This window comes from Aotus nancymaae, unplaced genomic scaffold (genome assembly GCF_030222135.1).
Source record: "Aotus nancymaae isolate 86718 unplaced genomic scaffold, 86718_ANA_hifiasm-v0.15.2.pri h1tg000095l, whole genome shotgun sequence".
In the NCBI taxonomy this organism is placed as follows: domain Eukaryota; kingdom Metazoa; phylum Chordata; class Mammalia; order Primates; family Aotidae; genus Aotus; species Aotus nancymaae.
Window position 1 is genome coordinate 1,688,354 of NW_026988510.1, and position 11,883 is coordinate 1,700,236.

Below are 11,883 nucleotides of genomic sequence, written 5' to 3' on the forward strand. Positions count from 1 at the left end.
ACACAGGCTCCCAGCTTAGAAGGATGCTCGGCTCAGCCCCTAGGAGAAGCAGGCAGGGAGAGGGCGTCCCACCAGATGGAGCAGGGACCCTTCCCGTCTCAGGGAGAAGAGGGCTGGTGGGGGCGGAGGGCGAGTGGAGGGAGGGATTGGGGAGCTTTCTCAGGCTGAGAAGGTGGCTTACAGCCTCAGAGCATCCATTGGCAGGCTGTAGAGAGGACAGGCCCCTGTGCGGGGCACAAGCTCCCGACCTGCAGGTGCTCCCCAGGGAGGGTCCCGAGAGTGTCTAGGAGGGCCCAGGTGGGTGCCTGCACCTGCCATGGGGAGGGCCTGGCAGCCGGAGGCTGCATTGCAGGGTGCAGGGATGAGGCAGTAGGGAGGAGGGGCCCGCCCAAATTGGGCCTAGGTCTCCAGGGTGGGTAAGGCGCCAGCCTGCAAGCACCACACCACAGCACCAAGAAGAGTCACGGTGGGTGGGGGCCCGGGGGTCCCTTCCTCCTCTGCCACCTCCACTGAGGGGCCTCCTGTCCCATGACCCCGGGAGGAGGGTCCCTTTCCCTCTTCTTGGCTCCACTGCCAGGGAACAAAGGCCTGGGAGTCCTTGGGGCAGGACCCATGGGTGAGGTTTGTTGAATGAATAAATGATGCCGACAGCAGTGACAGCAAGGCTGGGCACCCGAGCAGTTTCCTGCACTGCCTCCCTCGTGCCCGCGGTGGCTCAGAGGTGACTTGGTGATTGTCGCTCTGAATTTATGGGTGAGGAACCCACTCGAGGCCTCAGCCAGTGTAGGCAGGGTCCTCCCGGGAGGGCCGGCTCCCAGCCCTGCACATCTCCTGCCCTGCCCTGGGCTTAGCTGTGTCCCGCACGGCTCAGACACCCACCGGGACCACGCTGTTGGGGGTAGGAACAGCAACAGCCAGACCCCACATGAAGCCCAGGTCCCACGGGTCAGACCCCCTACCCACGGCCAGAGTCCTCCAGAAGGTGATGGAGGAGGAGGGGGCTCAGAGTGGGGACCTCAGCCCAGAAGGAGCATCAGAAAGGCTTCCTGGAGGAGGTGGCTTTCACTGAGTCCTGGATGGTGGTGAGGAGTGCTGGGAACATAGCTGTGCCCAGTAGCTTTTAACAAGGGCAGGAGTTGGTCTGCTTCTGTGAGGCCTGCTGGCTGGGTGGCCACCATGAGGAGCATCAGGTGACACGCCTGCCTGCCCGGCTCAGAGCTGTGGCTGGGAGCCCTGATTGGCGACCCCAGGAGATGGCTCTCGGGAGGCAGCGGGCAGGCCCAATTACCGTCCTGAGAGGGGGAGGAAGGCCAGGCGGGTGGGGGTGGAGGGGCCTCAGGACCAGGGCATCTCCTGCCAGCCTGGGAGCAGGCTGCTGCCTCTACATACCTGGGGAGTCAGGGGCCCCTCAGCTGGGACGCCGCACAACTTCCTGAGGAATGAGAATTTCTTGGCTGCAAAGCAAATGGAAAGCATGTCAGGGCCGATGTGGTGCTTGGCTCTGGACCGTGAGCCCCAGGAGGAGCCAGGCGGGAGTGAGCGGCTCCTGGGCAGAGCCAGCTGCAGCCTCAGGGCACCAGGAAGCCACCAAAGGCCACCGGGAGATGGGCGAGCTCCTCCCTGAGGTCAGCGGGCAGCTCAGCTGACCCAGGGGACCCTGGAGGGTTTGGGGGTCAGCTGGCTGCCTCAGCTGCAGCTCTGACAGTTCTGTTATGTTTCTTTTTGTGGGGCCTTTATGGATGCAGACTGTATTCACGGGGCTCCAAAGCTTGAGACTCTATTACACGTTGAAATGTTGTGGCGAGAATGCTGCCCCCCAACCCCTGCCACGATCCCTCCCTAGTCCCGCTGGGAAAACTAGAGGAGCTTCTGGTGTTTCCCTCAGAGTCCCTTGGTGCAGACACCGGCACACAGGACTGCACACTCCCTGTCCCTCCTTCCTTGAGCACAAGATCGTCCGCTGCCTGCACTGTTCTGCACCTGACTTTTTCCATTCAATGACGTACCCTTAGAGACAAGACGGCGGTGGTCACCGCGCGGGCTACAGCCTGTGCTCCAAACGCTGAGCACCCGGCTGCATCAAAGGGCACCTGCATTTGACATCTGGAGGGAGGCTGTCCAGTTCAGTCTCTGTGATGGTTTTAAAACGCAGCCACACATTCTCTAACGCTCCTCCCTTTAAGGGGTGGAGCCTAGTTCCCTCCACTTGAACATGGCTGAGCTTACCGACTCACCACTAATAAACAGAATATGCTGGAAGTGGGGGTGTTTGACTTTAAGATTGAGTTCTAAAAGGCGTTTCAGCTTCCTCCTTGCACACTGAGATCACACAGGTGGGGAAGCAGCTGCCAGGCTCTCAGGGCACTCAAGCAGCCCACCCACCTATCCATCCGTGCACCCATCAAACATCATCCATCCATCCACCTATCCATCCATCAACCTGTCAGTCATCACCCATCCACTCATCCGCCCATCCATCCACCCACTTACCCATCCACCCATCCACCCACCCACCCATCCATCTACCCACTTACCCACCCATCCATCCACCCATCCATCCACCCACTTACCTATCCATCTATCATCCACCCATCAATCATCATCCATCCATCCACCCATTCACCCATCCATCCATCCATCCACCTATCCATCCACACTCCTACCCATCCATCCACCCGTCAATCATCATCCATCCATCTACCCATCCATCCACATTCCTACCCATCCACCCACCCACCCATCCATCTACCCATCCATTCACCCACTTACCCATCTATCCATCCACCCGTCAATCATCATCCATCCATCCACCTATCCATCCACACTCCTACCCATCCGTCAACCTGTCAGTCATCACCCATCCACCCACCCACCTACCTATCCATCCATCCAGCCACCCATCAATCATCATCCATCCACCCACCCATCCACCCACTTACCCATCCACCCACCCATCCACCCACTTACCCATCCATCCACCCACCCATCCATTTACCCATCCATCCACCCATCCATCCACCCACTTACCTATCCATCCATCCATCTACCCATCAATCATCATCTATCCATCCACCCACCTACCCATCCATCTATGCATCCATCCATCCACCCATCTACTTATCTATCCATCCACCCACCCGCCTACCTATCCATCCATCCATCCATCCACCTACCCATCCATTATCATCCATCCACCCATCCATCACCCACTCATCCATCACCCACCCATCCATCCATCCATCATCAATCACCCACTCATCCATCCACCCACATACCCATCTATCCAGCTACTCACCCATTCATTCATCCATCTATCCACCCACCATCCAGCTACTCACCCATTCATCCATCCATTTATTATCCACCCACTCATCTATCACCCACCCACCCATCCATCCAACTACTCACCCACATACCCATCCACCCACTCACGCATTCATCCACCCATCTATCCACCCATTTACCCATTCATCCATCCACTCACCCATTCTCCCATTTGCCCATCCACCTGCCCATCCACCCATCCATCCATCCCTCACCCATCTATTCATCTACTCACCCACCCATCCATCCAACTACTCACCCACATACCCATCCACCCACTCACGCATTCATCCACCCATCTATCCACCCATTTACCCATTCATCCATCCACTCACCCATTATCCCATTTGCCCATCCACCTGCCCATCCACCCATCCATCCATCCCTCACCCATCTATTCATCTACTCACCCACCCACCCGTCCATCCACCCATCTACCCATTCATCTACCCATCTATCCACCCACCCACCTGCCCACCCACCCATTCCTCACTCACCTAACTATCCACCCACTCATCCATCCATCTAACACCCACCCACCCGTCCACCCTTCTACCCATTCGTCTGCCTACTCATCCATTCATCCATCCACCCTCCCACCCACCTGCCCACCCACCCATGAGTCTACATTTGTGTGGGCTGCTGTGTCAGGTACTGGGCACACGGTGGTGTGACAGATTCACAGCCTTGGGCTGACCAGAAAGTGAGTCAAGAAATGGCTGCAAATGAGGAAGCTGCAGCCCAGAGAGGTGGTGTGATGGGTCCAAGGTCCCATGGCCGACACCGCCACGCTGAGACGTGAAGGCAGGACTGCCTGCGACTGTGCTGCTTCCGTGCTGAACAGAGAGCGGCCCCGCCCCACCGCCTCCACACCCTGTCCCTCTGTCCTTCCCATCCCTGGGTAGTGCTGCCTCTGTGGGCCTTGCCTGTCCCATTCCCTCTCTCCTGTGTCCCAGGACAGCAGTGATGTCTGCCTGCAGCATCCTGGGGCACTCAAGGGCCAGCTGCCACTTCCCACTCCAGGGGCACAAGGACGTAGTCCTCAGACCTGGGGTGGACCTGGGGGCAGTGTGTGCCCCAGGCCTCAGGTTCTGGCCCCGTCCAGGCTCTTGGCAAAGCCCCTTGGTGCAAACCATCGGTGTGGGTTTCAGCAGGCCAGACCACTTTGAAGTCGGGCGATCCTATCCCCCAGATCCAGGGCCAGCCCTAGGGAGACCCCAGAGGAGTGTGACTGGCTCCTTTTCTCTCAGAAACAGGAACTGGCCCCTCTCTAACTGGCTGAGCGCCCTGGTAACTCAAGAGCGGGTTGGGCTGGCTCTGGCCGGGGGTGTGGGGGCCGCCAGTGCCTGAGGGGAGGGGTGCCCCTGCCTGGGCTCCTGCCCACGCCTCTGCTCCACACCTGGCCACTGCTCCCAACCCTCTTCTCCCCTCACCTCCTCTTTCAACCTGCTCAGTTTCGGCTATGGCCTCTCCACCCTTAAGGGCCAGGAGGCTGCCCCCCAGTCCCGCCCTGGCCCTTCCTCCCCAGCCCCTCTTGGAGGCTTCTGCCTGAGAAGCTCCCTCGGGCTGCTCTGCCCCTCCTTCCTGTCCTCCAGACTCCCACTCACTCTTGGCCCACCACGCAGGGGGCTTTGGGGCTGGATCCGCCTGGGCTTCACTCTCAGACCCGGTTCTCCCTGACTGTGGGATCCAGGCTGTGTCACAGCCTCTCTGAGCCTGTTTCCCCACTTGTAAAATGGGGATGATCAGAGTCCTGACCTCACAGGGTGTGGTCAGAGGGTTAAACAGAACAACGCAAGCCACCTCGTGAAGCACACAGGCCAGCACACAGTGAGTGCCCCACAGACACTTGCTCTGAAGCATGGCAACCCTCTTCCAGGAAGCCCTCCTGGATTGCCCATGGTGAGAACTCCTCGGGTGTGTGTCTCCACAATCCTGCAATTCTCAAAAGGTGCCTGTCCTTCCACATCCTGGTGGCCATCCCCTAAGCACCGGGCCTGGGAGCCCTGCACACTCGGCTGCCCTGTCCGATTGGGGCTCCTGGCCTCAGTTTCCCCTACTGTAAATGGGGGTTGGATCCAATGGGTCCTCGAGCCTGTGACACCCTGATGTTAAAGCTCACAAAGCCCCACTGGCAGGCAGGCGTCCTGAGCAACCCACTGCCCGCCTCCCTGTTAGCAGCCCCAGCCCTTTCAGCTGCAGCCGTCCCTCGCATGGGGTGGGTTTCATTCTCCTGGCTGTTTCTGCTGTGGTCAGGGCTGGCCCCTGCCTTCCCCAACAGCAGGAACCAGCCCTCCCTGTCTTCCCGGCCCCTTCGTGGGGAAAGCAGAGGGTGTGAGGCTCCCGGTGAGCGGGGAGCTGTGGGAGAGCCGCCCTTTCTTCCCTCATCCTGGTGTGGGGCTGCAGCCTGGTGCACCGCCCTGCCTTCCCCACATGTGGCCCCTGCGCGTGCCCCCTGCTTTCTGGACGTGGCACCAAGGAAGAATGGCATGGCTGAGAGCTGATCCTGCAGTCGGGGTCTGCCATGGGGTGCTGTGTGGCCTCAGGCCGGCCTCCACCTCTCTCTGTGCCTTCCTCCCTTTGGCAGAGGAGGGCAGTGGGCGAGCCCCACAGGCCTCTGAGCCCTGCCTGGCTCAGTCCCAGCTCCAAGGCCCTGGCACATGGGGCCTTCTGGGGGACCTGAGCAGCCGCTCTGGTGATATGAGCCTTCAGGAAGGGCTAGCCTTGGGTGAGGGTCTCTCTGGCACAGCGTTGGGGGCATTCCTGGCTGTTGGAGGAACGTTGAAGAGGGGGTGGAGCGCTACTGAGGGGGCACATGGTACTTCGGGAGGTGGGGCCAGCACGGGCGTCAGGCGCAGGGAGTGGGAGGCTGCCGGGCGTCGGGCGCAGGGGGTGGGAGGCTGCCGGGCATCAGGGAGGCTGTGCACGTCTGAGCCCTGTCTACACCCACTCCCAGGGCCCCGCCTGTCCCATCCTGGACACCAAACAAGGACCAAGATATATGTGCCATGGGGTGGGATGGGGCTGGGAAGAGCAGCTGGGTTCCCAGGCCAAATGGGGAAAACGAGGCTCAGAGAACCTGGCCCAGGCTATGCATGAAGCCTAGGAGCAGAGCCGGGGGCAGGATGGCGCCTCCTATGCTGCACTTTCCTGGCTGTCCCGGAGGCACCGGCCCATCCAGGGATCGGCTCGGCCTGCTCTGTCGGTTCTGCTGCCCACTGGGGCTGAGCCTGCCCGAGCTCTGTCACCCTGGGCACCATCCCCTGCCGTCTGGCCCCCCTTCCGTGGCTTGGCACAGCCCCTGCAGCCAGCTGGCCGCTCCCCGATGGGCGTGAAGCACAAATCCAGACGCCATGTGTGCCAGCGCTTCTGGGTAGGGGCCTCCTGTCCCAGGTCACCCGAGACAGTGAGGCTGGAAGCAGGGAGGAGCTCAGCCGTGCCCACGGCCTCTGGGCCCCGGCCTTTGTCCTGAGCACGGTGTCCGCCCATCACACCCATCCGGCCCCATTCACAACTCGGGCAGGCAGCCAGGCCCACCCCAAACCCCGGCGGAGCCGAGCAGCCCCGGGAAAGCCCGTCAGGGGCTGCAGCGCCCTGCCTTCTGACATTTATTTCACAAACATTCTCCTTTCCTTTTGCTTCAAACGCTGCCGCTTTGCTTAAAAACTATCTGTTACCTGAGTGCTCAGATAAACCTTTGCAGGTAAAATTATATCTGAGATACGGCCCGGAGGGTGCGTTTAAGAATACGGTGCAAATTATCAACTGCATTTATCTTAATTACTTTGGGGGAAAGTGGAGGCTGGCGATGGAGGGGCTGGGGAGCGGTGTCCACCCCGTCTTATCGGGGAACACATTTGAGATCCTTTAACAGGAGGCAGATAAGGGGCACGTGGGGAAAGATGATGTTTTCGAAAATGACAGGGAAGTGGCTGGGGGGCGGCGGGGATTTGTGCTCAAAGACAGAGCCCTGTCACCCACTGAAATTGCTGAGAGCTGGCACACGGCAAGAGGCAGGCGAGAACGGCAGCCCTCCTCCACCCCTCTGTGCCACAAAGGCCAATATTCAGGGGGTCATTACCCAGAAGGAAGCCAGGACCTAACCAGTGGCCAGACCCCAACCCAGCTCTGCTCAGTCTCCTACGCAACCCTGCACATCCTCACCAAGACAGGCCTTCAGCTCTAGGTCCAATGCCACCTCCTCCAGGAAGCCCTCCCTGACCACGGAGCTGTTGCTGTTGGTCCTGGCTCTGTAGATGGTCTCTACTTGCTACTGTACTGTCCCCTGTCCTCACTGCTGGCATCATGCAGGTAGGGGCCACAGGTCTTCTGCTTGCCCTGGTCCTGGGCCTGGCAGGGAGTTGGTGCTCAGGACCCTGAGTGGGGTCCAGCTCGGGCAGCTGTTATTCCTGGGGTCTCCGGGAGCTGCTCCTCGAACCTGGGGCTCCAAGTTAGGGTGAGGGACCAATCTGGGTGGGGTGCAGGGTGGGGACAGGCCTCCCCTGTCAGCACACATGTGGACACATGTCAGCACACTGGTGCACACATGTACCAGGGTGTACACTTACGCTCATCTGTGCCCGCGTGTGAACACGTGCTCATCCTTGTCTACACCCACACACGGGCACACATGCACACGCACATGTGGGCTCCCCTGCCAGGCTGTGGGGGGCTCCAGGAGCTCCCTGGCACCGGGAGGTGGAGGCGCTGTCCAGCAGAGCTGGGCGTGTGGCCGTAGCATGCTGCCCAGAAATGACTCTGGAGACACAGCCTACCCTCTAAACGTGGATGCTATGCCAGACCCCAGCCATGCCAGCTGCCTCCATCAGCACGTGTGTCTGAGGTCCTCCTCTCCTGGCCAAATGTGTAGGAAGCAGGACCATATGGGGGGCGTGAGAACCGTCTGGGGGCCGCCCTGCCAGGCATCTGGCTTGGGGGGACTGGACTGGGATTCAGTGGCCCCAGGAGCCTTCTAGGACAGCCAAGGTGAATAAAGCCAGGCGGGTGTCCCAAGGCTGAGGCGGCTTGTCCGGGGTGCAGAGGCGGCAGGGGGTTGAATGGCAATGGGGCCCACAGCCCCAGAACCCACTTTAAAAACCAAAGATGGGGGCACCTTTCTCTCATTGGCTGGTCGAGCAGCCCTGCTTGGGGGATTTCTAGAATGAGGATCTTTGAGGGTGTCTCGTTCCAAGTGCCCACCTTACAGATGGGAACAGTGGCTCAGAAAGGGTGCAGGCTCACCCCAGGCCACACCACGGCGGCGCCTGGGCTCTCAGGGCAGGGTGGTTGGGGGCCTCGCTCTTGGTCCCCCAGGGAAGGCAGAGAAGATGCCCTCCAGATGCCAAGCAGCAGCTCTGGAAAAGGGCAGGCAGCGCCCAAGTCTGCCTCACCCCGCCACACCGAGAAGGATGCCCTGAGTGTGTGGGTGGCTGACCTAGACCTGGCAGTCTCCAGGCCCTGGGCTAGGCCCTCACCGCAGTACAGGCACCTGCTAAGGCTCTGTCCTCCAAGCGGAGCCCTGAGCACCCGCCGGGGAGCGAATGCGCCTCTTCCGCATCTTCCTCCACAGAATCCTTCCACAGGCTGGGTACCGTGGAAGAAGCCCCACGAGGGTGAAGGGTGCGAGGCCCTGCCCGGTTTTGATTTTGCGGGCAAGGTTGTTACCATCCCTCCCTAAAACGACCAATCACCACGTGACTGCTTGTTGATTACAGAAACCATAGTTATTTTCCATGACTCTTTCCCAAGAAAGCCAGGATGGGCGGTGCTGTCTGGAGAGGCTTCGCTCAGTGGTCTTTTCTGGGACCTACCCAGACCCTACGGGTCAGAAGCTTCAGGCCAGGTCGAGAGCTTGCCCTGGAGACCCTGCCGACGTCACACGCCGCTATGATTGCAACGTGTGACAGTATGAAGCCGGTCTGGGCGGGAGGTCGGACGGGAGGCCGGGGTGTCTCCTCAACTTCCAGCCTGGGGAGCTCCAGCAGGCCCATCTCACAGATGAGGACGCCGAGGCTGCCGGCGCGTACATGAACTCTGAGCGGCCACCTGGACTCCCCGTGCCGTCAAGTGACCTCCTGAGAAGTTCGCCTCCTCTGGCTTTTGGGAACGGAGCCCATCACCTCGGGTGAGGTCTCTGGATGAGAAATCCACGCGGGGGTCACCTGGTCCTCCTGCTGCCCCGGCACAGGTTTAATGAGCTGTCTCCTGAGTGACATGGTTAATGAGCTCCTCTGAGGCCTGGTGACTGCGTTAATTACTCTCCTGCCTCCGTGGGGTTTGGAATCATATCAGCCTCCTTTTTCAATTAAAAGTGATGATAATTTTGCCTCCTAAGGACAGAGGATTAGTGAAGTACCCGCGGTGGGAGCTGGGTGGGACGGGGTGTCCACACTCAGGCTCTGCTGTGCTGGGAAGGGAGCCATCCTAGGAGGGGCTGGGCTGCGTGTCTGCTGCCCTGGGTTGAGGAAGGATGCTTATGACTGTGTGCCGCGTGTGGCCTTCCAGGCAATCGGTCCAGGGAGATGCCAGGCTTGGGGCTACATGCCTGGACGAAGCCCTCGGTCCCAGTTTGCAGAGGAGGAAACTGGGGCTCATGTCCGTCCTGGGTTCCAGGGCACAGGGCTTAGATGTGGGGCTGGGAAGTGTGCCCAGCTCTGGCCACTGCCGGGCTTTCTCCCTCCTCCTGGACGTCCTCCTGTCCCTGGAGGACATCCTGTCTGGGTGACCACCTGGAGTGCCAGCTGTGATCCTGCAGACGCTCTGCAGAGGGGCCTGAGTCACCTGATTCCCACTGCGCTGCCATTCCCAGGCTGGGGGCTCGGTCTCAGTGTGTTCAGCTGCAAAATGGGCACAGCACTGCCCCGGCAGTACAGGCCCCGTGGGTCCGCAGGATGCAGCGCCTTCCTCTCTCATCCAGCTGGGGACGGAGTCTTGCTGAGGATTGAGGAGAGGCTTTGGGGAAGGGCCCCGGCTCCTGGTGGGGAAGCGGGGTGAGCCATCAGTGGTCGGAGGCCCTGAGCGGCAGCTGGGGTGTGTGCTCCTGGCCTCTCTCCAGGGCCATTGCTCAGCTGTGACCAGTACTGGCCGGACGGACTCTGAGATCCTGGAGGGTCCCTGATGTCCCGGGTGCTCACTGGGCCAGCACTGCCTCGTGAACCCTCTCAAAGCCCCAGGAGGTGGCTCTGTTCCTCCCCATTGTTCAAATGAGAAACTGAGGCTCAGAGATGGGAAGGGACTTTTCCAAGGCCACACAGTGGGAATCGGCCCCTGGGACAGAAGTCTCTGTGAGGCTGGGGCAGTGCCCTTCCCTGTCACAAGTGTCTTTCTGAGGCTATCTGGGCCCTGGTGCGGCTGGCCCTGCTGTCCCCACTCACTCTGTGGCCTCAGCTGGTTTCTGGGCAGCGGGAATCCGGAGGCCTGGCTGACCCGTGGCTCTGGGAAGGCCGGGCTGGGTGGCACTGGATGTCCGGGCGGGGCTGTTCTGCATGTGGACCACAGTGGCCTGGCAAGGGGTGGTCTTGTGCCATCCAGGTACTGAAGAGCCCGGGTTCCTTGGGGTGGGGGAAACTGCCCCCCACTGGCACTTCCTCTTGGGTTTGGTCCATTCCTGAGAGCAGGAGGCCATGGCCAGGACAGAGGAGGCCTCTACAGTGCCAACCTGAGGCCACGGGGCCTGCGTCTCCCACGGACCTGCCTGCTGTGGGTTCTGCCCTCAGGTCACAGCTTGCTCCCAGTCTGGGCTGGCTCTGCCTGGCCTGGGGGCCTCAGCCCTCACAGCTGCCTCCCAGGAGGCTGCCACCTTTCAAATCCTGGCTCCACAGTATCCAGGGTCTCTGGTGCCTTGAGTCTGTGTCCCTGGAGCTCTTCCGGGTGGAGGTAATAAGACTGTGCCCTCCTCCAGGCACCCTTGAGGCCAGATGCGTCCATCCTGCACCCACGTATGTTCCTGCTTCCTGATGCCCAGCTGGTGTTTGCGCTGGGGGCCGAAGCCTGGGAGCGATAGGATCCGTGGCCGAGTCTGACCTGGAGGCCTGTGGCCTGGGGTCTGAAGCCTGGGAATGATGGGATCCGTGGCCGAGTCTGACCTGGAGGCCCGTGGTCTGAAGCCTGGGAGTGATGGGATCCGTGGCCGAGTCCGACCTGGAGGCCCGTGGCCTGAAGCCTGGGAGTGATGGGATCCGTGGCCGAGTCCGATCTGGAGGCCCGTGACCTGAAGCCTGGGAATGATGGGATCCGTGGCCGAGTCCGACCTGGAGGCCTGTGGCCTGGGGTCTGAAGCCTGGGAGTGATGGGATCCGTGGCCGAGTCCGACCTGGAGGCCTGTGGCCTGAAGCCTGGGAGTGATGGGATCCGTGGCCGAGTCCGACCTGGAGGCCTGTGGCCTGAAGCCTGGGAGTGATGGGATCCGTGGCCGAGTCTGACCTGGAGGCCTGTGGCCTGAAGCCTGGGAGTGATGGGATCCGTGGCCGAGTCCGACCTGGAGGCCCGTGGCCTGGGGTCTGAAGCCTGGGAGTGATGGGATCCGTGGTCATGTCTGACCTGGAGGCCTGTGGCCTGGAG